The sequence below is a fragment of the Setaria viridis genome, chromosome 8, assembly GCF_005286985.2.
Source record: "Setaria viridis chromosome 8, Setaria_viridis_v4.0, whole genome shotgun sequence".
Classification (NCBI taxonomy): Eukaryota; Viridiplantae; Streptophyta; class Magnoliopsida; order Poales; family Poaceae; genus Setaria; species Setaria viridis.
Genome location: NC_048270.2, coordinates 33,610,623 through 33,630,447, shown reverse-complemented (window position 1 = coordinate 33,630,447; position 19,825 = coordinate 33,610,623). Strand labels below are relative to the sequence as shown.

The following is a 19,825-nucleotide window of genomic DNA, read 5'->3' as shown; positions in this document are numbered from 1 at the left end:
ACCTAATATTGATCAAGTTCTTAATGTAATATGAATCTCTATGTTCATTTTCCATGTAATACGATGCAGATGGACTGGCAATTATGTTCATTTTCCATGTAATACGATGCAGATGGACTGGCAATGGATGTACCACCTCCGTTCCTCCAGTCCCAGAGAACAGTGTCTGCACATGGTATAAATGTGCTTACACTATTCTCTACACATAACTCAATGTTCTACGAAGTCTATGGAGAGTCACCTCCGCTTCTCCAGTACTAGAAAATAATGGTAGAACAGAAGAGCTTAGAGTCCACAAACTCGGGCAGAATATCATAAAAGAATCTTGAAATAGTATTCCAAATACCTTTTGGAGCCTAATTTTCATAATAGAAGTATGCTGGCCCAATATCCTGTTCAGGCAAAGATCTGTTCCCTGACCTTGACCTAGCGGCTTTTGGTTGGTTTTGGCTTGCCACCATGGGTCATGCTCAGTGAACAGATCTCTTGCTTGGATGGGCTATTGTGTGTGTGCCACCATACTTATATTATGAGAATATGGCACTTGCTCCAAAAGACGTTTGGACAATTATTTCAAGATTCTTTTATGATATTCAGGTCAAGTATGTGGACTCGAAGATCTTCTGTTGTACCATTATGTTATGGTACTGTATATGTGAAGGTGACTCTCGATAGACTTCGTAGAAGATTGAGTTATGTGCAGAGATAGCTTGGAGGGCAAACATTTTGCTATGTTGTACCATTATTTTAGGATAATTGACTACGTGAACTCCACTATGGAGCGTCTGTAATCTTTAGTGGATATCTATCTTTATTGTCTTGTTATGAGTGTAATCTTTATATGTATCTTTAGTGAATGCTAAATGGTGTAATTTTCATGTGAATTATTTTTATCTTTATGAAGGTTGATTGGTGTAAATTATGAATATTGTCAAGTTCTTTATCTAATACAAATACCTATGTCTATTTCTCATGCAATAATTTATTTATCTAATATTTTTTGCAAGGACTAAATATTATAATCACATTAACTCTATTGCCCCCTACCTAATATTGATCAAGTTCTTTATCTAATACGAAGACTTATGTCCATTTCTCACGTAATACGATGCAGATGGACCGGCAATGGATGTATAACATGGACAGACGGACCAAGAAGTTTGTTGATGGCTTGCACTATTTTCTCGAAGTGGCCAAAGCTAATAAACCAGAGAACGGATTCATATGTTGTCCATGCTTCCAATAAAGTAACAATAAGGACTACTCTTCCTGGGGGACTATTCACAGCCACTTGTTTAGATATGGTTCCATGCCTAATTATTTGGTTTGGACCGAGCATGGTGAAAGAGGGCATGTAATGGAAGACGGCAAAGAAGAGGAGGATAATAATAACATTCCGGACTGGGCTGCAGGCCAAGCTCTTGTAGATACTACAATGGGTGAGACTGATGAAGATGAGTTTGCAGAAGACGGCCCTACTGATGATCTTGGTCTACGGAATGCACACAGAGATTGTGAGAACAGAAAAGGAATCAGAAAAGTTGCAGTGCATGATTAATGATCACAAAAATTGTTATACTCAAATTGCAAGCAGGAGCATAAAAAACCGGGTACCACACTAGAACTGTTGCAATGGACGGTAAAAAATAGTGTGTTCGATAAGGCATTTTAGGGGATTGAAAATTTTAAAGAACATTCTTGTCGAGAATAATGAATTGCTATCCACAATATATGAAGCAAAATAAATTGGTTGCCCTCTGGGATTGGAGGTTCAAAAGATACACGCATGTCATAATAACTGTATCATCTATCATGGTGATGAATACGAGAAATTGGACGCTTGTCCTGTGTGTGGAGCGCTGCGATATAAGATCAGGTGAGATGATCCTAGTGATGTTGAGGGGCAGCCTCCCAAGAAGAGAGTTTCCAAGAAGGTGATGTGGTATTTTCCTATAATACCATGTTTGAAGGGTTTTTTCAGAAACAAGGTGAATGATAAGTTGATGTGATGGCACAAAGAAGAACGTAAGCAAGATGAGATGCTGAGACACCCTGCGGATGGGGCCTAATGGAGATCAATTGATAGAGCATTTCCAAACTTTGAAAGTAATACAAGAAATATAAAGTTTGGTTTAAGTAGTGATGGATTCAATCCAATCGGTGAGTTGAGTAGTGGTCATAGTACTTGGCATGTGACCCTATGTATGTTCAACCTTCCTCCTTGGCTGTGCATGAAGAGGAAGTTCATTATGATGTCGGTGCTTATCCAAGGTCCAAAACAACTCGGCAACGACATTGACGTGTACCTATGACCGTTAGTTGATGAACTTTTGCTACTCTGGAAGGAAGAAGGTGTACGTGTGTGGGATAAGGATAAATAAGAGAGCTTTGAAACGAGCATTGTTGTTCATAGCCATTAATGATTAGCCTGCACCGAGTAACCTTTCAGGATAGACAAACAAGGGATATCAGGCCTGCAACCATTGTTTAGATGACACAGATAGTATGTATTTGAAACACTATAGGCAGGTCGTGTATATGGGCCATCGACGATTTCTTCCTGCTAACCACTCATTAAGAAAGAATGTGATGCATTTCAAATGGGCGCTAAACCATCGTAAAAAATCTACACATCATAATGGAAAGCGTGTATTTGAGATGATAAAGAATGTAAGGGTAATCTTTGGAAAGGGTCTTGGTAGCGAATGTATTCTGAACGACGATAACGGACGGGCACCCATGTAGAAGAAGAAGTCTATATTTTGGGACCTACCTTATTGGGAAATTCTAGAGGTCCGCAACGTAATAGACGTGATGCACCTGACGAAGAATCTTTGCATGAACATGCTAGGCTTCATAGGTTGTTATGGGAACTCAAAAGATACATTGAAAACATGACAGAACCTAAAACGTATGAAGCAACGAGATGACTTACATCCGGAAAAGATAGATAATGGATAACACTACTTACGTCCTACCAGTTACACTCTCAGCAAGGAAGAGAAGGATAGCATGTTTGAATACATGAACAAGGAAGAGAAGGATAGCATGTTTGAATGCATGAATAGTATCAAGGTTTGTATGGGTACTCCTCGAATATAAAAGGAATAATAAATATGAAAGAAAAAAATTCACAAATCTCAAGGCACATGACTTCCATATGTTGATGACCCAGTTGCTTCCGATTGTGCTGAGGGGTATTCTACTAGAGAATGAATGATTGGCACTCATAAAGCTATGCGCGTTTCTCAATGCGATTTCACAAAAGACAATCAATCCAACCAAGCTAGTAAAGCTACAGAACAATATGGTACAATGTCTTGTCAGCTTTGAGCTGGTATTTCCACCATCCTTCTTCAATATTATGATGCAATTCCTGGTTCACCTAGTCAAAGAGATTACTATTCTCAGTCCTGTATTCCTGCACAATATGTGGCCTTTCGAGAGGTTCATGTCAGTTCTAAAAAACTATGTTCTTAATCATGCATGTGCAGAAGGAAGCATCGCCAAGGGATATGGAACAGAGGAGTTCCTTAAGTTTTATGTTGATTTTATTGACTCAATTAATTTGATTGGGGTTCCAACATCACGCCACAACGGGAGGCTGCGGGGAACGGTCACCCTTGGAAGGAAATTAAGTTTGAGCAATGATATTGATTTTTTTCATAAAGCGCACTTCACTGTTCTGCAACAATCATCCTTTGTGGCTTCGTATATCGAGGAACACCAGCAGATTCTATTTGCCTAATACTTGATGAAATTTGATGCCTTGATTATACGTCATCACATGGATACTTTTCTCTCTTGGTTGTGTCAACATATTATTGGTAACTTCGTGATTCACGAACAACTTGCTTGGTTAGCCAGGGGACCTTCATGAAATTCCAAGGTTACAAGATAAATGGTTAAACATTTTACACGAGAGCCCAAGACTAGAAAAGCACCGACCAGAATAGTGGTGTCTGCATAAATGCCATAGACAACAACAGGTGCAAGGACTCGTATTATGGTTTCATAGAGGAGATCTAGGAAACTTAAACATGGACCGATGAACATCCCTCTATTTCATTGCGAGGGTGAAGCTAACTGGAGGTGACGTAATGAAAGATAAGTATGGAATGATAATAGTGGATCTGACCAAGACTGGATACAATAATGAATCATTCGTCCTTACCAATGATGTGCACTAGGTTTTCTATGTGAAGAACATGTCTAGCAGACCCAAGAAAAATTCAGAAGATAAAGAAAAATAATGGCAGCCAAAGCACCATATAGTTCTTTCAGGTTAAAGAAAAATCGTGGGTGTCGACGACAAAACAGATCAATCAGATGATTATGATTAGTTTCATGGCATGCCTTCATTCGCTGTCGAAGTTGACCCAAGCATCATGCTAGCCAGAAAAGAGACTCCGTACTTACGCCGCGATCATGACCAAGGAACTTTTAGCCAAGAAGAAGTTTTTTAATGTTACATTATAATGCACTAAATATGGTTTACCTTAATATAATGCTTTATGGCCATCAGAACCTTTGAATTATATTGTAATGCTCCATGGTGGATTTATTCGATCAATATAAACAATGTTAACTTAACCACATACATCAGTTGTATTTTTTGCACGTTGAAATTATTTACTTGAATAGTTTGTTGATGATAGTGATGCATTAAAATAATTATTTTAGAAACTTAAACAACTAATATAGAATTAATGACTGATTCAAACTTATTTTAAATATACTTACTAATTTAATATATTTTTGGTTTAAAATATGTAAAATTTTTCTTTTTCTTTAACAAAGTTGGAAAACATATATAAATTGTAATTGCAAAGTAGGTGGGACATAAAAACCTCACTTAAAAAACCTTTAGTCCCGGTTGAATAGTTCCACGCGTGAGAGGCAGACGCTCGAAACAATCCGAGCTGAGACTGTGCATTATTGGGGAAAATCCCGCTGGTGCGACCCCAAAGTTCGATCAACCTTGGCGGGCAGCCTCGCCACCGCGAGTGCTACCAGTGAGCCAGAGGCTCGTTCGCAATGCGCGGGTTAATTTCGCGCCAGAATTGGTGGGCGCATGCGAGGAAGCTGCAGGCCAAGGAGAGAAGGAGAGAGCGTTATGTTGATCAACGTACGCGCATCGACGGCACTACAACTCCTGGACGTTATCAAGCAGGAAATCCAACTCTGGATTCAGGCTGGAGCTGTAAAACTAGCTAGGTTGCTTGAGTATAGTCTAGGCTAGGAAGAGAATTCCCCTTAGGCTGTGAGCAGCCTCGGCAGCATGATTGGTCATCGATTTTGCTGTTTAGATACCAGGGGCTAAACTTTAACTCTATCACATCGGCTGTTCGGATGCTAATTGGAAGAACTAAACATGAGCTAATTATAAAACTAATTGCAGAACTCCTAGGCTAATTCGCGAGACGAATCTATTAAGCCTAATTAATCCATCATTAGCAAATGGTTACTGTAGCACCACATTGTCTAATCATTGACTAATTAAGCTTAATAGATTCATCTCACTGTGTAATTAATTTTATAATTAGACTATGTTTAATACTCCTAATTAGTATCTAAACATCCGACGTGACAGGAGCTAAAGTTTAGCCCCGTGAGCTCCACGTTGTGGCAGCGTAAACAAGGTGATGCATGTAAAGCCTACCCAACATGGAGCCCAATGCAATTCTCTGGAATAAATTAATAATGGCAACTGAGCATTATACATTGGATGATGTGAGTCGGCATAGACTTGCATACAAATTAAAATGGTTTCCGAAATTTTACTTCATCTGCCATGATAGCATTGTTTATTTCTTCTACTGTAAATATAAATACTTACCCAGCTTATGAAACGTCATTGGCCTCATCATCAAAAAATAAACCAGATAAAGGAAGCACAGCTGGCTAGCACGATTATCATCCTTATTTCTAGTATATACTAGTTCGGATTGTGAGTCAAATATTTCAGTTAGATGGCATAATCATTATCCTTATTTAAAGTTTAATTAAGCTTGGTCGTACTGCCTCAGCTCTTTCACAATTGTTATCATGATTTCTAGTATAATATCTTGGATTGTTAGTTAGCTGGCACAATTATTGTCCTGATTTCAACCCACCGTTTTCATGGATGATGTCTATGCTGCCGTATAAGCTAGGCACTCAATTTACAAACCAACATCACCCAACCCATGGCTTCTATAAGCCCTGTCTAAAATATTTTATGAACATGTACTCAGTTTTCTCTCCCGTCGTTTCCTCTTTCCAACCCAACCCGCACGGTGACGGCGGGGCCGCAGGCCCGCAGCGACGAGCCGGGAGTGCTGGCCGTGGACGGCGAGCTGGTAGGCCGGGGCTATGCGCAGGCGTCAACGGCGAAGCGGGCTTCGGTTTTCGTGCAGGCGAGCAAGACGAACGGCATTAATTAACGCTTGGACGACTGCTTCGGGCCTAGCGCGGCGAGCGGTGGTGTCCATGGCAGCAGGTGGTGGTGCGCGCGCAACGCAAGGACGTGGCTAGGGACGGTGGATGGCATATGCGCGGGCGGCGAGCAGCGCTGCGTCGGCGGCCGCGACGGGTATGGCCATTGGTAAGAAAGGAATCCGGTAGCAGCAACCCCGATTCAGGTGGCCACGAGCTCAATAATCCTGCGGTGATTGGCTAATTAGAGCAGGGGATTCAATCGAACAAGCAACAATGCATGCTCGTATCGGTAATTGAGTTTGGATTTGCTACTCTCGTATAGTTTTTTCCTATGCATCTTGAAAATACAAAACGACCTATAATTTAAAACAAAGTTTAAAACAAAGGGAGTATGTCAACCAACCTAGTGCTTAATGCCTGGCTGGATGGATACAAACAACCGTGAGCACTGACTTGCATTAAGTGGATGGACGTGCCAACTTAACGATTAATGCATGGTTGCCGAGATTCCACTCGTCCATCAGGTAATTATTCGTTGACGACCTCTGGGCGCTCAAAGAGCAGTCAAATTAACAATGCCTCTAGCATGCTTTGGAGCCTGAGTCCGATCCGGGCATCTCGCTACTAAAAAACGTGTTATTTTAAATGTAAACTGAGCGACACTACATGTTGGGGCTGACACAGCTAATTCTTCTATTTGGTGGCAGCTGTCACAGCTAATTAGATTTCGGGCATGCATAACTATAGAAGTAACCTTATCATCATGCAAGCTACTATATTATTATATGATATATGATGACCATTCTGTCATTGAAGTCTCGTGCAAAAAAAAAAAACAAAGAAAGAAGAAGAAGACTCCTCTCTCATGGAATGAAGTCGCGATCACTTGTAATAACGCGTCTGATCAGGGAATCTCGCTGCAGCTACTAGTAGTATGTAGTATATAGTAGTCCTATATACTCTATGATTGTTTCTCTGTCATGGGTTATAAGAAATAGCAAGATCAAGGTGAGACCGCGGGAAGTCACCGAGCCTCATGCATGAGCATGAGGCACGGTGGTGACTGGCGAGAAAGGATGCATGGAGAATGTTAAGGTGTAAGGAACATGGTCTCATTAGGCTATTGTTTGTGATTTTGGTGATTAAGTGATAGCATAGTCATTGGAACTAACTAGTCCATCAACCCGTGCTCCTGCACAGGCTAATGTTTTTATAAGTTATTGGATTTGAAAATTATTTAGAAATTAAACTCTTAGCTAATAATCAAAATTGTTTACCTACTACTATTATTTTTCCAATACTTCAACATAATACTTATATAGATATGTATCTATTTTGTCCAGTTGTGATTGATTTTTAATTAATAATTATTCTATGCACTTTTTCATTCATATTCATACTTTTTCCATTTTGTATCGCACCTCCAATCCTTTGTACATTATGTTTAGCATACAAATCAATATTTTTCATCGATTCCGCACATAAATGTATACATGGTCTAATGGTGGCACTCATCATGTGTATATACTTTAATGTAGTATTTTTATATTAACAATGACATAAATAGGTAATTTAGAATCATATATTAGTTTACTTTTTGACATTTCTATATGATGCACATGAAGATAATTAGATTAAGATTTAAGTATTTACTTTAGGTTACTTTTAATAACGAACATAGATAAAATTTTAGAATGACATTTTAAGTTATGCTTTATAATGATGTGCATTAGTAAATTGGATGAAGATTACGGGGTTACTTTAGATTATGTTTTATAATGGCTGAGCTCGGTAATTTAGATATAGGTTTAGAGCTCATTTTTGAATATTTCCATAATGACAGTGGTGGATAACTTTTTAGAAAATATAATAAATCAATGGCTATGATTATTAGAGTTTACAGGATTGGTGTTTGATGTTTTTAATTTTTATGAGAATCTCTTTTTTTTTGCTTGTCTCATGGGAACTAATGCGGAGTCTTCAATGAAAAAAAATGAGATTACATTGCTACAAAACTATTACCATAAGCTACCTCTCGTTTGTTAAATATTCAAACACAATACTTATGTAGATATTATACTTAATATCTTCATCCAATTGTGATAGATTTCAGTTAGTAATTACTCTATAATATTTTCATCCACATTTATAATCTTTAACTTTCCACTTTGGACCGCATGTATGGGCTTGAATTTGTTTAATGAACCCTAAGTTTGAGTGCTCATAAATTTAATAGAACTATCCATAATGCTAAATATAATTTTAGCATACAAATGTATATTCCCATAATTTTATATCCTTATAAATGGTGACACACATCACACATCATGCGTATAGACCTTAATTATTATATCGTATATCAATAGTGTAACATATAGACGATTTAGAATCATATATTGTTGTATATTTTTAATTAAGGTTATTTGATTCAAACGTAGGGTTACCTCATGTTATTTTTAATAATAGCATGTGTGGGTAATATAGATGGAAATTTAAGAGGTTACTTTAAGTTTTTTAAAGTAATAGTGGTAGGCAATTCAGTTGCAAATTAGAGAGTTATTTTAAATATTGTTTATAATGACATAAGTGGGTAATTTTGATGAAGATTAGGGGGTTACTTTAGTTTATTTTATATAATGGCAGAGGTGGGTAATTTATATATAGATTTAGGGGGTTACTTTAGGCTATTTTCATAATGGTATAGGTGGGTAATTTTTTAGAAAACATAATAGATCCAATGGTTATGATGATTTGAATCTGTCGATTGATGGTCGGATGTTTTGCTTTTTTGTGAGAATTTCTAGGATTTCTCTCTTTTTCTAGAGTGTCCACCTAGGAATCCTAGGTGGCTTTATCTGGAGGCTTCAAAAGGAGCCTCCAATTAGTAATAGTAAGATAGGTTATCAAGCATGTGCCTTGTAGGTTTTCTAGATCCCAAGAATGCAAACCAAATCATGACAAGGTACAAATCATGGTAATCAAATCATCCAAATAATGGTATTTTCTAAATCCAAATGGTGGTATCCAAGTGACCAAGCCATGATATTTAGAATTATTCTATGATATTCAAGCATCCAAATGATAGAGAAAATCCAAGTGATGATATCTTTGGTGCTCAAATGGCGGTATTCAACTCAGAAAAATTAGTAGCACCGGATGTTCCGATGGTCCACCAGAGCAACCATCGGACTAACCACCGGAGCAATTGGTACAACAGGAAAACGGGGAAAAACTTCAAGTGCACCAGATGATCCGACGACTTGTATTTTACATGCGTCGGAGTAATTCACAGAGAAGACGAAGACAACCCTAGGGCACCGGATGGTCCGACAATCAGGAGTTGGAGGCTTCGGACAAAGCATATTTACTTTGGAATCGTCCAGAGAGTTTTCGAGCAAAACTCCTTCAACTATCTACAATTTAAAACAAAGGCGAGTATGAAATTAATTAGACGCAACCACCAACCTAGGGCTTAACAGCTTATGCCTGGCTGGATGGACACAAACAAGTGTGAGGCAGGCACTGACTTGCATTGGATGGACGTGACGATTAATGGTTGCCGAGATTCCACTCGTCCATCAGGTACTTATTCGTTGACGACCTCTGGGCACTCCAAGAGCAGTCAAATTAACAATGCCTCTAGCATGTGCTGGAGCCTGAGTCCGATCCGGGCATCTCGCTACTAAAAAACGTGTTATTTTAAGGTCTCGTTCGTTTCACAAGTGTGAGGCAGGCACTGACTTGCATTGGATGGACGTGACGATTAATGGTTGCCGAGATTCCACTCATCCATCAGGTACTTATTCGTTGACGACCTCTGGGCGTTCCAAGAGCAGTCAAATTAACAATGCCTCTAGCATGTGCTGGAGCCTGAGTCCGATCCGGGCATCTCGCTACTTAAAAAACGTGTTATTTTAAGGTCTGGTTCGTTTTCTTTGGATTGGTTCCGGTCCAGGAACCGTTCCTAGCTAGGATCAAGTGGATCCCCTTCCTTCACTCGATCCTGACCTATTTCAAATCCTGCCCAGGAACCATTCCAGACCATAAAAAATTGTGTTCGGCTAGATAGGAACCATTCCAATTACATATTCGATATTTAAACAGTACCCTGATTACGGTACTCAAAAGTTTCAGTTCAATACTCAACCTAATCATAGATTCACCAATGCAATGATTTCAGTTCAAAAATTTAAATAAATATTGAACATGAGCAATGATCAAGGATCATCAGATAGTATGTTGAAAAGGAAAGAGAGAAAATTTCCCATACTACTGCAGACTATAATTGCTACTAAAGAACTCATGCTACAGAGTACAGAGCACTCCAGCTGAAGCCAGATTTCAGAGATTCCATTTGATCACCGAGAGCTTCTGAATTCAGATTATTCCCTGCCCTGTCTGAGCTTCTGTACCCATGCACTCGAGCTCACCAAACATGAGACATTTCCTTTCTGCAACACTTTCCATCCTTGCAAATACCAGTAATAGCTGGTTAGAGAGAACAAACTAGCTTGATTATTGAAGGTCAACATAACAACCACTGTGAACTTGTTCATCCAGATACAGCAGAATATGAAAATGTTTCCTAATAGCATATGCTTGTGCAAAAGAAAAAAAGGAACAATGATTTGACTCATATCACAAACCATGTAGGCACACCAAAAACATGTCGCTGTTGTGTCTCATGAAACATAGTAGATTACCAGTTACACATGAGTTCCAAACTTTAAAGGTGCAAAGTGCGACACATACAATAGTGACTGGTACTGATATTTCTGGATACAGATATAGATGGTTACCATTATCTAGAAAAGAAAGAATTCTTCCATCAATAAGAGCGCCATGCTCATGAAAGATCCTGCCAATATAAAGTGATAATTGAACCTGTTTCAGTTGATCTAAATGGCATCTAGCTTTTCATTATTTAGATTCCCCTTCATACATAGGCATATAGCTTTTCAGTATGCCAATATTTAATTAAGACGCAAGTAAACTAAACCAGGTTCACAGAACCTCCTGATCAAATATATATCACTTATTTCATGATGTCTTCCCAAACTCTCCTGAATAAACTGAGAATCTACACAGCAATCGACCGCAATATGGAAAAACAGGAAAAAGCAAAAGAAAGAAGAAGATGATCGCAGATGAAGCAATCTCTCCTCTCCTCCCTGTATACCATATTTTCATGATGTCTTCCCAAACTCATTTCATTTGGCTGGCACATTAGCGAATGTACATTTGAGAACTGGCCATGGATGCCAAATGGAGCAGACCATAGTACCATACTCTGTTTGCTTACAAATTACAAACATATGCTAAAATCACGTACTGTGGGAGAAGATGAGTGCTTGTAATCAATCAACACAATCCTGGTTCAAATGCTATGCTCTCTGCTACTCTGCTACAAGGAAGAAAGCGCATTCTTCTTCTAAACTGAAAACTGAAATTGAAATTGGTCTGCGAATTCTCTGCGCTTCCTTGTATTATCATGCTAGTAATAATACAGTAATATGTCTCGGATTACTCCATCTAGTATGTTGTATATGACGTTCTTGGGTCAGCAGCATAGATAAAAAATAAGGAACTGACACACACTGGTGTGCTGGACACTAATTCTTTCACCACGAAATGGTAGGTGGTAGCAAGGAGATAGCTAGCGGGGGCCGCGGGAGGCTGTGCCGCGCAGCGCGCGAAGTCGCATGGCAGTCTTGTCCGTCCGACCAGCCAACTATACCATGGAACACTCACGAACCATGGAACCAGGAATGGGCTGCTTTGGAACCCTATCGCTTTCCCCTCACCACAAACCAAGAAAACTAATCGCGAGCATATCCAGCAAACCAAATCGCTAGCAGATCCAGCACATTACCGCAGTCCCCTACCTAGATCAAGTGCCAGATCGAGCGGAGGACACAGGAAGCAAGAAACCTAGGGCGAGAAGGAGAGTGGAGGAAAAGGCGGCGGCTTACCAGCGAGAAGGCGGCGGACGCCGTCGCGGTGGTGGCCGTCGAAGATGTGCCATGCCGCCACACCGTCACCTCACGCCGCCACGCCGCCACCTCGTCGCCTCGCGCCCCGCCAGCGGAGCATCCATCTCCTCGCGTCGCGTGTGGCCAAAAACCGATCCAGGAGGGATGAGGTGCGGATTGATTCCGGACCAAGGAAGGAAGGATTGAAATCGTTCCGGCCCAGGTTCCGACATAGTAATTGTCGAAGTAGAGTAGTGGTGACTACTCGGACTTTTGAAATCGCCACACATATTGGTGATATTTAGAAGATGCAACCACTTTCTCGTGATGACTATGAAATATTACTATATTCTAGAATAACCTGTGGTGAAGACAGATTTCTAGACAGTCTTTCAACTGAGGCATGTGATAAAATTTTGAAGAAATGTGATGGTGTGCCATTAGCTATCATTACAATAGCTATCTTATTGGCAAGTAAATCAGGGGAGGACTGGGTTAAGGTGTACAATTCTATTGGTTTTGGTGACGGAGGCAATGACATTGTGGAGAATACTAGAAGAATATTGTCATTTAGCTACTATGACCTCCCTTTGTTAAAAGACATGATTGTAATCTGGTTCGGACTCAATAGAGTCCTACTACACTGTGCGGTTGTGATCTAAGCCGGTTTGGATAAGTTTGCTTCGACATAGGTTGTGTCCTGTTGTAATTCAAATATATGAAGCAAACTAGTCCTAGACGGTCACAACCATATCGATGTAAATCTCTTGGTGAATTCACCCTTTATAAATGTGTAATCGTGGCGAGCTAAGATAGACAACCACATTTTCTCCTTTTCTTACATGGTACTCAGAGCATCCTCTTCCTAATCATCCACAAAATCCTTGCCAAAAAAAAAATTCTTGCACCAGGAAAATGGATGTCCGGTGCCAGAATCTCCTGCGCCAGCTCCTGATTCCTGCGCCAGCATCTGATTTCTGCGCCAGTGCCTGCGTCAATCTCCTGCGCTAGCACCTGCTCCAATCTCCTGCGCCAGTACCTGCTTCCTGCGCCAGAATTTTTTTCTGTATCAGCAACCTGCGCTAGAAGCATCTCAACAGCATCCCATGACATCGACGTCAACAGCTATGCCGGCGTTAGGAGTTGTCTTGGAGAAAGTGACTCATACTTTCTATGGAAGGTCCAGTTTCTTCCTACTATACGAGGAGCTCAACTCATAGGGATCCTAGATGGATCAACCCCTGCGCCGCTCAAGACTCTGGAGGTGGTCACGGCGGATGGCAAGAAGGAGATCGTCCACAACGCTGAGTACGACTCCTGGATCGCGAAAGATCAGCAAGTACTAAGCTACCTGCTGAATTCCCTCACCAAGGATGCATTAGCACCGGTGGTGACGTTAACTACAACTGCAGAAGCATGGGACGTGCTTGAGAGGATGTTCTCGGCGCACTCCAAAGTGCAGATTGCAAATTTGCGCGTTCTACTTTCCACGACCAAGAAGGGTAACATGTCCTCCTCCGCTTACTTCACCAAGGTTGGGCATGAAGCAAATCGCTGCTGGTGTAGATATGATGAAGATGACAGTCAACCAAGTCAGAAAACAGCAGGGGCAGCCATGGCCGGCTATGGGTATGATTCAAATTGGTATGTTGATAGTGGTGCTTCAGATCATGTCACAAGTGAACTTGAGAAGATGATAATTCATGACAAGTACAATGGACGTGATCAAGTGCATGCGGCTAATGGTACAAGTATGAAAATTAGTAACATGGTCATACAACTTTACATACCCCTAGCAAAAATATTATCTTAAAAAATATACTTCATGTTCCTAGTGCTAGCAAGAATCTAGTTTCAGTTCATAAATTAGCTCGAGACAATGATACCTTCATAGAATTTCATCCAAATTTCTTCTGTATAAAGGATCAGGAAACGAAAAAAGTCATCCATCAAGGTAGATCCCGCAATGGTCTCTATCCTCTAGGGTCGCATCTATCCCAAGAAGTGTCCAGAAAATAAGCTTTTGCAGTCAATAAACGTTCTATCACTCGATGGCATAGTAGACTTGGTCATCCAGCTTTTCCTATAGTAGAGAGAATCCTTAGCTCAAATAAGCTTCCTTGTGTTAGTGACAATAATTCAGAGTCTATTTGTAATTCATGTCAGATGGTCAGGAGCCATCAGCTCCCGTATCATATATCAAATAGTGCATCTAAAGCTCCTCTTGATCTTGTTTTTCCGGATGTGTGGGGCCAGCACCTCCTTCCATTGGGCGCCATAGATACTATGTTAGCTTTATTGATGATTTTAGCAAGTGCACTTGGATCTACTTGCTTAAGAAAAAATCTGATGTTTTTCAAGTCTTTCAAAATTTTCAGCAGCTTGTAGAAAGAAATTTTGGCTACAAAATTAAATCTATACAATTAGATTGGGAAGGAGAATATGAGAAATTAAACTCCTTTCAAGAGTAGGGATTACCCACCGAGTTTCTTGCACCCATGCACATCAACAAAATGATGTAGTCAAAAGGAAGCATCACCATATAGTTGAGGAGGTCTCGCTCTCCTCGCTAATGCATCCATGCCACTGAAAGATTGGAATCATGCCTTTCTTACAGCCACCTATCTCATTAATCTTCTTCCTAGTAAGGTCATTGATTATGATGTTCTAGTTATGCGCTTGTTGCAAGAAACTCCAGATTATTCATCTCTTCGAGTCTTTGGTTGTGCTTGTTGGCCAAATTTGTGACCATATAATTCTCGCAAGCTTGCTTCTCGATCTATTCGTTGCGCCTTCTTGGTTATAGTGCCATGCATAAAGGCTTCAAATGTCTTGATATTCCCACCGGTCGCATCTATATTTCTCGAGATGTCGTCGTTGATGAAGAAGTTTTTCCCTTTGCTCATCTCCACCCCAATGCCAGCGCCCAAATTCACCAAGAAATAAATCTCCTTCCTCCGCATTTGTTTCGCTATGGGGATGTAAGTTGTGCACCTAATGTTAGGTGCACAACATGCTCCTGGTGAGGGTGCTGACATTTTGCAGGAACCAGACAGGCAGAATTTTGCCGCAAGCACCGAGCAACATCCTGCATCTAAACCTATTTCTGCTAGAGTTTTGGCCACAGAAGACCCTGGCAGCGTCTCCCAAACAAATCCGGCAGCCACAGGCGTATCTGTGTCGCAGCTGGTTCCGCCCGCACTCGGCGCGTCCTAGGATTCCGTCTCGCACGCTCCGGCTTTGATGCGTTGGGGGGCAGGACATGCACCTCCGGATTCTGACCATGCGCCGCAGGAATCCGCCACAGACTCTGCCCCTGGCGCACCCGCGGCAGGTGGTGGCTTGCGCGGCTCGTTCACACCCGCGACAGTGCCTAGTGCACCCGCGGCAGGTGGCGGCAACTCGTCTTCACCCGCAACAGCGCCTGGCGCACCCGTGGCAGCTGTGCCTATTTTTGGATCTATTGCACCAGGTTCTGGATCAGCTATGCCGGCATATCAAGCTCCATCACCAAGCTCCATCACCGGTTCAACGACGTACGTGTCTTCAGTATGGCATTGTCAAACCTAAGAGGTTCACAGATGGGACTATCAGATATGGGAATTTTTTGCTCCTAGTGAACCAAAAAAATTGCAAAAAGCCCTTGGTAATTCTCGATGGAAGGAAGCCATGCAAGAGGAGTATTCAGCACTGCTTAGAAACAACACGTGGCATAGTTGAACCTAAAGATGGCTGCAATTTAATTGATTGCAAATGGCTCTTTAAAGTCAAAAAGAAAGTTGATGGGACAATTGATCGATGCAAGGCACGATTGGTAGCTAAAGGATTTCGACAGAGATATGGAATTGATTATGAGGACACATTCAGTCCAATGGTCAAGATTGCTACTGTGAGGCTTGTTTTGTCTTTGGCGGTCTCTAGAGGCTGGTACTTACGACAGCTGGATGTTCAAAACGTGTTCCTACATGGTGTTTTAGAAGAGGAGGTTTATACGAAACAGCCTCCAGGATTTGAGAAAGATGGTGCCCCACATCTAGTGTGCAAGCTTGATAAAGCGATTTATGGTCTTAACCAAGCTCCATGTACCTGGTATGCAAGATTGAGCACTAAGTTAATTGTGCTTGGTTTTGTTGCTTCAAAATCAGATACGTTGTTGTTCATTTATCAAAAATCAGGAGTAACTATTTACATGCTCATATATGTTGATGATATTATTGTTACTAGCTCTTCTAGTGAAGCAATTTCAACTTTATTATTGGATCTACGCAAGGACCTTGTTCTAAAAGATCTTGGTGACTTGCATTATTTTTTGGGTATTAAAGTTCAAAGAAGTAATGATGGTTTGTTATTCTCTCAAGAAAATTATGCGCAAGAAATTTTAATGCATGTTGGCATGAATAATTGCAAGGGTTCTACAACTCCATTGTCTAGTTCGGAAAAACTTTCAAGTTTTGAGGGTGATCCGCTTGGTCCAGAAGATAGCACTCATTATAGAAGCAATGTTGGAGCCTTGCAATATTTGACTCTCACTCGACCAAATCTCGCCTTTTCTGCTAACAAAGTATGTCAGTTTTTGCATGCACCAACTTCAGTTCATTGGACTGTTGTTAAAAGAATTCTTCATTGTGTGCAATTTACATTGAATATTGGGTTACACATTAAGAAATCAAGTTCTATGGTTTTGAGTGCTTTCTCTGATGCTGATTGAGCTGGAAGTGTTGATGATAGAAAGTCTACTGGAGGATTTGCAATCTTTCTTGGTCCTAAAATTTGTTTCTTGGAGTGCTAGAAAGCAGGCTACTGTACCTAGATCTAGTACAGAAGCACAGTATAAATCTATGGCTAATGCTACAGCTGAGTTGATTTGGTCAGAATCATTGCTTTTGGAGCTTGGTGTTCGGCTGGTGCAACCTCCAATTTTGTGGTTTGACAATTTAGGCGCTACTTATTTTTTAGCTAATCCAGTCTTTCATGCATGGGCTAAGCATATTGAGATTGATTTACATTTTATTCGAGAGAGGGTAACTAAGAAGCAATTGCAAGTATGGTTTGTGTCTACTCATGATCAAGTTGTAGATGGATTCACTAAAGCACTATCGGCTGGTAAGCTAGAAGAATTCAAGAGCAATGTAAATCTCAAGAGGAAGAGAAGTTTAGATTGAGGGAGGATGTTAAAAGACATGATTGTAATCTGGTTTGGACTCAATAGAGTCCTATTGTGTGGTTGTGATCTAGGCCGGTTTGCATAATTAAGTTTGCTTAGAGATAGGTTGTGTCCTGTTGTAATTCAAATATATGAAGCAAACTAGTTCTAGACGGTCACAACCGTATCGATGTAAATCTCTTGGTGAATTCACCCTTTATAAACGCGTAACCGTGGCAAGCTAAGATAGGCAACCATGTTTCCTCCTTTTCTTACACCCTTCACATCTAAAGGCTTGCTAGCTGCATGTAAGTTTATTTCAGGAAGAATATGGGATCAAGTAAAATCTTTTGATATGGAAGTGGATAGCTAAAGGGTTTATTCAGAATGAACAAGCAACAACAGAGATAGAACTATTTGAGCTCGGGGAAGGGTACTTCAACGAGCTAATAAATAGAAGCATGATCCAACCGATGGAGTTAGAGGATAACGGGTATGTATATGTTTGTGGTGTTCATGATATGGTGCTTGATCTGGTTCGTTCACTATCGAGTGAAGAAAATTTGGCCACTATATTGGACAGCAATGACCAACAAAAACTCATAGGCGGTAGCAATACTCGCAGATTTGCCGTGCACGGTAGGAGTGTTGAAGAGCACAACCGCACTCAGCTGGTTAACATGGGTTTGGCGATATTAATGTGGTAGCATCATGTTTTCAAGTTCTATGTGTTTTAACTATAGAAGATTACGGCATTTAGGGAGTTTATGCCACCTGATCGAGGTATCTTGGAATTTTGAATACACAAATTGATGAGCTCCCCAAGGAAGCTGGAGATCTCAAGTTTCTACAGACACTGAATGCAACAGCTGCCGGAGGGTGTGCGCCTGTTGAAACAACTGTTGTGCCTACATGTCAATGACAGTATAATAGTGTCATCTTGTTTGATCAGGAACCTTACTTCGTTGCAAGAGCTCAAGGTAATGGCCAGCTGATGATGCGTCAACAAGGCAGCTCGTCAAGGACCTGACCATTCATGTAAACGATGAGAGCATGGAGAGAGATTTGCTGGAATCGCTTGCAAATCTCCACAAGATCCACACCTTATGTGTTTTTGGCTCAGCATTGGCGAGAGGCATCACAGGTGAAGAAGCATGTTTTGAGGCTCTTCCTCTTCGCCTTGGACAGATGTGTTTGGAATGCTTCAAGTTCTCTGGACTACCGGTATGGATGGACTCGACACTTCTTTTGAACCTCACCCATCTGGATGTGACAGTGAATTTGGTGCAAGAACAGGACATGGAAACCCTTGGGAGGCTACCAGAGCTCTGTTATCTCAAACTGAGTTCAGATCACACCAGACTATTAAGCATAAGGAAGACCACTAGTGATCATCTGCACCACTACTTCTGGAAGTTGAGATTCTTTCACACTCCCTTTTCGTTTGTCCAGTTTGATTCGCACAGCTGCGAAAGAGACAACGATGCAACCACAGCACCTTCCATCATGATGCCAAGCCTTGAATCCCTTGTGTTTTCTGTTTATGTGCGGTTCATAAAAGATATGGACATTATTCAGCCTGGCTTTGAAAATGTTGCTGGTACTTCGCTCCAGAGGGTTACTGCTACGATCCAGCAGTGTGAGGACGCTCCTGCTGCGGAGGTGGAGGAAGGGAAGGCAGCATTGGCACACGCAGCTGACCTCCATCCCAACTGTCCCACCCTTAGAATTGAGATGGAGAATAAGCATAAGATGCTCTCAACTGATCGAGAGGTACTTACCCATTGTGATGATAACCCATCAGAGTATCCATTGTTGTGCTTACATTTTTCTTTTTGTTCCGCAGGTTTATGGAAAAATCCAGAATGGTGCCCATCAGCACCAGAGGAAACCAGACTGAATTTAGTTGATTTATTGTGCACTTTTCTTCTCACCAATCTCTGTTGCATCCTTGTATATGTGCGCTTGTTTTTAACTCTCTTCTTTGGACTGAAATACTGAATAGAGGAGGTGACAACATATTCATTAAGGCCAATGATTTTTCAATATACTCCATCCGTTCATAAATTGTTTTAGTTTTGTCTTAAGCTAAACTTTTGTAACATTAACCGAGTACGTAAAAAAAAAGAATATTAACATGTACTATATCAATCTACAACATCAAATAAATACGCTACGAAAATATATTTCATGACTTATCTAGGGAAATTAGTTGATGCCGTAAATATTTATGTATTTTTCTACAAATTTAGTCATAGACAAAGAAGTTTGTCTAGTACAAATCTTAGAT

The 19,825-nt window shown here is 40.7% G+C and overlaps 1 pseudogene; it reads left to right on the top strand.

The window, feature by feature from the left end:
- Positions 1–12,422: 12,422 nt before the first annotated feature.
- On the top strand, positions 12,423–19,435 carry LOC140220290 (disease resistance protein RGA5-like; annotated as a pseudogene).
- The last annotated feature ends 390 nt before the right edge of the window (positions 19,436–19,825 follow it).